Source organism: Gallinula chloropus (assembly GCF_964237585.1).
Source record: "Gallinula chloropus genome assembly, chromosome: 4".
Classification (NCBI taxonomy): Eukaryota; Metazoa; Chordata; class Aves; order Gruiformes; family Rallidae; genus Gallinula; species Gallinula chloropus.
The window spans coordinates 69,307,340-69,315,415 of NC_140088.1; the positions used below are offsets into that span (position 1 = coordinate 69,307,340).

The window sequence follows — 8,076 nt, forward strand, 5'->3', positions numbered from 1 at the left end:
AGACCTCTTCCCGGCACAGAAATGCAGTGCAGCCAGGGTGTGCAGGCTGGGCAGGCACAGGCACGGGCACACAGCGCTACCAGCTGCTTCACTCGTTGGAAAGCGAGGCACAGAAATTCACAACTGTCAGACACATCTGTCTGGCACAAAACTGGGTCTCCCCAGTCATTCAGTGTCAAGAATTGTACCTGGCTCTAGGGACACGTGTGTACGAGTGTCACACGGGCACTGCCTCTCTGAAGGGCAGCTCCCACGCGCCAGAGCACGTGGGACGCTGTATTCCTCAGCCTGTCTGGCAGTTTGAGGCGCTGCGAGGCTCACGTGGGCATGCTGTCCTCTAGCCAAATGTTTATTGCTTGGTGGGCCATGGAACATTTTGGGGTTTACTTGCTGTCGTGCCTGCACATGAACTGCTGCACAGATGTGTCTTCTTCCCTTGGCTGGCAATGTCTCTCTCTTTCCATGAGAAAAGGCTGCAGCCTGCTGAGAGAGGCATTTCATTTTCCTTCTGAAATGTGCCAGGGAGTCTGGTAGGGGATCTGCACACACACATTCTGCTTTACCTGCTAAGGAGTTCGCTGGCAAGGAGGGTTATTTTCAGGCTTTGAGACTAGGTTTATTTCTGCACGTTCATGCCATAACCCCTATTCAGGGTGACCTGGAAACAGAAGCATTGCATGAGGAGTTTGTCATTATGGTGATTAAAATGTTTCAGTTCCCTTAGAAATCTACCCTTTAAAGCTCTCTCCCTTGAAATTGTTTTCCAGAGTCAGGGCAGTACTGCTCATCTCCCGACTGTCAGGAAGTAGTAAGGTACATTCCTGAGAACAGATGAAGTTGAGGGAGTTGACAGAGGACTTGAGATGCCCCTTACTCAGCACTGAGTCTTAAGGTATCTAAGGAAGGCCTGGGGAACAGGTGAGAGAGAGAAACAGCTGTTAGGGGAGGAGAAACGTGCAGTTGGAAATAAATATTTGGAATGCTTCAGACAGGTATGCATTCCCTTATCTGCTCCAAGCAGATAAGTTACCCCTTGGAAATGCTATTTATAAGCCTCTTGTGTCTGCATGTAGGTTGACTCTTCAGGGAATCAGGACATTCATAAAGCAGAACTTCCTGCTACAAAAGTCATGTTGACTCTTCCAAGTAGATCATATTTAGTGAGGTGTGCACTAGTTCTGTTGCCCACCATTGTTTCTACTGCTTTGCAAGGGGAGAGAGAGCAGACTTCCTGTCCCAGCCCATCAGGCACCCTGGCTTCTATGGAATTCCTTTTAAATGCTTATACCCCATTTGACAGATACCAGATATCAGCACACTCTTAAAACTGTAGTCACATACACCTGTTATCAATTCCCATCTGGTCCCGGTGGTTTCTCACTGTTCATTCTATCAGTTTCATCCATTCTCTCTTCAAAATCCCTTCCATTTTCAGGATATCCACTGGTGAACACTGGCTCAAATAGTCTATTAAGTTCTCTGCAACGGCTTTGTTTTCTTTGTGTATTCCTGCTAATACCATAGTCATCATTCAGTCCAGCAGACTTCTGGAAGACTTTGTGTTCCTAAGGACTGAAGAAAAATTACTAGCTTTGCTTCCTCTGCAGGGGGACCCAATTTAACTGTTTTCTTACATTTAATCTGCAAGATTATGTGGGGTTTTTCCTTTTTTTTTTTCCAATTCCTGTATTGCTTCACCTTTTCTTAAAGAAAGCTTCACGTTTCTAACAACCATTAGCCCATTATTTCCCTGTGCTATCTCCCTTTTGTCCAGTCTTAAGACTTGGATAGTAATCCAAGTGCATGTAGACCTTAAGTTTCTAGAACGCACAGCTTAAAATAGCTTCCTTGTGGCCTCTGAACATTTAATTTAGCTGCACTTTCAAAGTTCCTTTTTAACAAACTCTCTTATTATTACATAGTTCCTCTTTTTGCAACGGAGGACCAATTTGCTGAGTGTTTTGACCACCATTGCTGCTCCTGCAATGCTATTGCATCAAAGCCTGTTAAGGCAGTTGTCACAGAATGGCTCCTCAAATATGAGATTTCACACCAGGTCCTGAATGCTGCTCAGGGTGAAGCCCAAAGCTGTTTATCTTCTTGTGGGCTTTCTATCAAGCTGCTCCTTGCAGAAGACCCTGAAAACGTCTAAAATGTCCATCTCTGTATTGCATCTAGGTGTAACAATTGTACGATCTACATACAAGCAACAAAGTCTTCTGCTGTATTTTCTGCCCTTGCCAATCAACTTGACCCTCCTTGGTGTCTCACTATTAGTAAACCAGACCCAATATTGGGTTGGTTAATTATGGAACAAGTGAGTAATTATTTGTACTCCTCTACACATTAACCTATTGCAGATACTATTTGATTTCTAGTAAGTTTGTTAATTAGATTTGATTTAAAGAGCAGCTTTTCCAAAAAGAAAATGGTTTTAAGGGGGGGGTGAACTTCCTGTCATTCTGGAATCTGGCCAACACAGACTAAAACGTAGATCGGCTCAGTAACAACTACAGGGGCTGTGGGACTGTGAGACTGTTACTGGAAGAATACTTCTGGAGGTGCAAGATACACAGTGCCAGCAGAAGAAGTACCAGGAAGGATTTATGGTACTGAAGCAAATACCTTTGCTTCTAGACTTCATGATTTGCAACAGTAAATTTTCTGCTGTGGAATTAATTTTAGTGTTACGATTTAACTTTTATTAAAAAGGGTTCAATGAAGTAACATTTTATCTGTCACCTGACGTCCCTAAAGGAAAACACAACCAAAATACAATTAACTTCTTAACCTTTTAGAATAGTTTTATAAAATAAATGCCAACATGTTTTTACAGTAAAAGAACTGGGGCATATCTTCCCAGTGATGAAACAGAAATCAAGAAAGAAAACTTTTCTCCCTATGCTGTATAATGTTAAACTAATTTATGATGGCAAAATAAGAACGTTGTCTATTGAACGTCTACATTCAGAAAGTATGCCAGTACAAGCAGAAACATTGTGGGTTTTGCTCTGTGACATAATCTTCATTTTATGTATGTCATAAAATTTGGTTCCTAGTAATGTTTTACAAACCATTTAATGTAAATACAAAAATTAATAAGCCTTCCTCTGTATTTGCCTATCATGCTGCCAGATGGATCTGATGCTCCATTTTACTTGTCTGGCAACCATGTGCATTCTTTGACTGCCTCTTTTAATCCTGCCTTTAAGTCTCCTAACATAAATAAAGATAATCCATCCAGAATCCTCTTCCTCTCCGATCATTTGATCTTCAGCTGCTTCTGCATTTAACTTTGTGCTTTTATTCTCAATGAACCAAGTGTGCTGACCTACATTTTATATCTCTGAATGTCATCTTGCTGAGAAGAAATGTGACTGAGTTAACCACCAAATGATACTGATGTTATGTAACATTTGACTATTTCCATTTTTCTTATGCTAGACAGGGGCAACAGCATAAAAGAAGCATAAAACAGGTATGCTTACTAACAGTGTTTAATAAGATAGGCAAATACAGTACATCTGACTTCAGGACATGGCCTATGCAAATAGGAAGTAAGCACACGTTGTGATTTGGTTCATGTTTTTCTTTGATTTATTGAGTTACAGAGGAACAAAGCCTCTAAAAATGACATCAGAAGTTATCCTAGAACTTATAATAGCAATGGGAGGATTATGAGCTACTGTAATCTCTTCTTTAAATCACTGACACACATAGGCAAGATCCTCACAAGTGATTTGGCCGCCTTGCAAGTGACATCATATTCAAACTAAAAGGAAAATCAAGGTAGAAGGCAAAGAGGTATAGATACACCTACAAGATCACACCTTTTGAAGTTAAGTGGAAAAAAAGGAGGGCCTGAAATATGTTGAGTGAAGAAATAATACACTGACATGATGAAATGATACGTTCATAGGAAGAAATGTTGAATGGATCTTCTTTAGTAATCCTTGCACGCTTCAGAACACTTCAGTTTTCAGTGTGACTTTAAGTAGTTGTTAGGAGCATCTAGTTCACTCTGCAACATGTGGCATGAAAGTGAGAGGTGTGCATATATAAACTCTAATTCATCTGCATACCTGTATCTCACAGATTTGAGTGGAAATGGAGCAGATCACTCCTATCAGCGATATAATACATTTAGAATCATTGTGGTTTGTGGTTAGAAATCTGATCTTTGATTTTGAAACCTGGAAATAAAAAGAATTTTTGATCCACCATATTAATGTATACGCTGCAAGAGGCTTGAACAAACAACACAAAAGAATGTGCAGGGTCTTCCTTCCCACCACAACTAAAGAAATCACACTTGCAATTGGCTTTGAATAAGCTTGCTCCAGTCTGAACCGTGGCAGCAGAAAGTGAGCCTTTCAGTAGTGTAGCCTGTATCTCCACCGCGGGAGGAGTAAGAGGGCGGCAGGGGCTTACAGTGTATTGCAAGATCTTTTGACTTGCAGAGTAAGACAGACTTTGAAATCCTGCATCATTTTTCTTTGAAGTGGAAAAACGGAGACAGGTGTTTCTTTAATGCAACCCTGTTCATTTATGAAGGATGTTTATAAAGTCTTTTTTATTACACTGCCCGCCCCCCCAACCTCCCCCCCCGCCCACAGTAAGTCATATTTGCTTTAACCACAGGTTTGTCTGTTCTCCTGGATACCGTTTCCTGCAAAGGCTCTCTTTAACTCTTATTTCTTAAGGTCATGATGCTTACCTGTTTGTGTCCATCTTTGAGACAGTCATCTTTGTGTACATTTGTGAGGGTTTTGCAGTTTTTTACATGCACATACAGACACCCACAACCTACATAACTGTTGCATTTGGAACGAGAATCTCAGTAAGTGCCTGTACCATCTGGCCAGGCCATAACAGTGCACATTTGCATGTGGTCTAGCTCCTGGGTGGTATTTTTGCATTGTTTCAGCTATCACTAAACAAAGAGGCATTTAATTGTGTCTTCAATGAGCCTGAACAGAAGACAGCTACTATACCCAAGGGCTTCACTGGGAAAGTGTGGTTGCCCAACCCCCACAATGCGCAGAAGCAAAAAGCAGGGAGAGGGAACATGAGCTATGGCACTCTCTTAATTATGTAACGTCAAATTCTCTGGCCATTTTCTTCCTAACTAGCAGCTGTCTTAGCTGCCAGCTACTCTAGGTTTTTTTCTGCAGCAGCTATCTGACCCATGAGAGATTGCTGACCTCTCCTTCTGCCCCTGTTTGCTAACCTTGAGCACTCCCAGCCTCGCATCCCTTTGGAGAAGTTGGGAGGACAGCAGGAGCACAGCATTGACATAAATCAAGGCTCATGAATGGGCTATAAAATTTCTGACTCATGCACTTCTGCGTGCATTTGTCTGTGACACAGGGGGACAAGCAGCTAGAAAGTGACATGAAAAGCCTTACAGGGATAAAAAGAGCTCTACTCAGGGAAGGTCCCAGCAAAGGTCAGTGAACTTGCCTGGTGAGAATGAGTGTGCCACCAGATAATGGGAAATGGCAGTGGACAGACCTCCAGGAGCCGTGAATCTGTTCACTTCGCACATCAGAAAATCAAGGCCAAATGGGAAAACAAAAGCATTGAAATGCCACATAATCCACATAATTTTTACTATTGAGAAGATGATAACATAGGGCTCTTTAAAAACCATTGCAACAACAACAAAATCTTAAGTTAAATCTTTCAGAGTTAGTTATTCCAGGTTGATCCGCAAATGCACTTTGTGTTCTTTGCAGACACTGAGGAGGACCGATAAGCAAGTTTATTAATTACTCAATTAGGAGGTTCACTGTTCTTTAAATTACATATATTTTAAAATTGTTTAGTTAATATTGTAACTGAACTCGTGACCAATGGTTTACAAATGCATCCTTAGCTTCTCCAACTAAGCAGGGAAACAGCATGCTTTTATTTCAGGCTTCAGAAATATAGCAAATAAATGAAACTAACAATGAACCCCATCTGCTAATTAGAATTGGAGCCCTCTTTTCTTCTAACCTGCAGCGCTGTCAACTGCTACAAAATGAGCACAAACACATGCTAACATTGTCCCAGTAAGGATATTGAAAGATACAAATAGGAACAAATTATGAAGTTCTACTAGAAATTAAATTAAATGTAAATTAAAATACTCATAAAATTTAGTAAATTATCCTGTATTCCTGCTGAAATCTCATCCAGAAGCAGGTGATGACATTTGAGCAGAAGACACTGGACTCAGTCAACCAGTCTGCTGTCATATCAGTGCCACCAAGTACTTGTAAACCCTGCTTAACCAACCAGGTAAAAGATGTCTACTGCCCCTTAGTGTTCTTTGAATGGTGCAAAGTGGCAACTAAACTTTGCAAAGGTATCTGTCCTGCACTGCTTGATTTCTTGGTTACTTGGAGAAGGAGCGCTGATTTTTTCATGGACTGTAGACAGTATGATACCTGCTAGCAACATGAATCATTTAAGAGTGATTCTGCCTATTCAGGAGTATCTTGCTTTGGGAAGGTTAAGCCAAGCCTTCGATAACAACTTCGATGTGGAATATGCAAAATCAGTGTCTGCAAAGGTGTCACTATATTCATTAGCAATTGGGTTACCTGTTTTCAGAATTTGGACCTAAAATCTGTCACAGCACGAGCTGCATTAATCAATATGTAGCTGGTTTTACTTGCTGAAGAAAATAATCGTTGTAGTCTTTGTATTTTAAAAGAATCCTGGAAACATTTCCTAATTCGCTCTCACAGTATTCTCTTTCTACAAACAAGTATTATCAATACTAAGAAATGAAGGTGAGAACTGTGAGAAAGACAGGTGTCCACCTGCAATTACACTGTGGTAATAGCATGGAAACAAATTCCTTTGGATGGTGGACCGTGCTAGTGAGCTTATCACAAAAAAACCCCAGACCCAGATACTTTGTTATGCTCTGTTGTGTTGGTCTCGTAATAATCCTGCCTACTTAGCTACATTTTACTGATGCCATTGTCGTAAGACAGCAAATACGTTCATATGAATATACTTTGGCAAAAGAATAGGATGTATGCTCTTCTGTTCTGGAGCTAATGAGTGGAAATTTTCTGTTAACCTCTAAGACTAGGAGATATATAAATGTTTTTTTAAATTAAAGATGGGGGCAGAAGACCACAGGGAATAGAACTACAGAAAATACAGAGATTAGAGTTTGGATTTTGAATCACTGTTTCCAGGAAGTTATCTGGATGTCACGAACCGAGGAGACTATTTTGCATACTAAGATCGGAATAAGGATTGATTTGTGCTATTGAAATCAATGACAGTGAAATAGGAAGAGAGAATCTGATGCTGCTAAGTTTTGACTTAGGCTGTGCCTGCCAGCTAGCAGGAAGAAAATAAAGACTGAAACAAGGTTGTCCGTGCTTAAATCCCAGCACTAATGGCTGGATCTAGCAAATATGTGCTCTGAATTCTTTTGCAGCTATTCACCTACTCAATAGACATCTCTCCATCTCCTTTTTGAAAGCAACTTCCTCTTGATTTACAAACCAGTAAAAAGCGTCTTGCACTGAGAGTAAGTTAGAGATGTTTTAGTACATAGTGACAATGGCTTTGGCTTCAATTCTCCAAGAACAATTAGCTTTAGAGGCACAGGCAGTATTGTTTTTTCGAGATGAATGTATGCAAATGGGAGAAATACAAAGTACGTATTAATCACACTAGTTTTTATGACTGATCATTGGTATCTAACCTTTATCTTCCCAGGAAGAAAATTAGCACCCTTCCTGTGATAATGCCAGGAGCCTATTTTTCTCCCTGAATATTGCATTTGTGACTGTTCCCCTCTCCAAAGGAGAGCTAACAAACCAACACCGCACTCCAGAATAAAGAAGATAATGCTTGGGGAAAAAAAAACCAAAACAAAACCCCAAATTGCCCGACAGCGTGTCACACGGCTGAAGCCAGCAAACGGGGAACGGGGAGCCCGTCTGCTTCCCTTACCTCTGCTACCCGCCCGACGGGTTACCCTGTCGACAGGCCGCTCCGAGCTTCTCCTCGCTGTCTTCTCCGGGAAGTTACGGTTCCTGAGAGGCACCTGCAGCTCCGACC

At 41.1% G+C, this 8,076-nt stretch overlaps 1 long non-coding RNA gene across 1 annotated transcript; it reads right to left on the bottom strand.

Annotated features, from left to right (window-relative positions):
* Positions 1–361: 361 nt before the first annotated feature.
* LOC311191816 lies at positions 362–8,073 on the bottom strand. Its single transcript, XR_014617306.1, has 3 exons — positions 7,969–8,073; positions 564–658; positions 362–480 (listed from the first exon to the last, which is right to left on the bottom strand). It is a non-coding gene; the product is annotated as an uncharacterized lncRNA (long non-coding RNA).
* Positions 8,074–8,076: the final 3 nt, after the last annotated feature.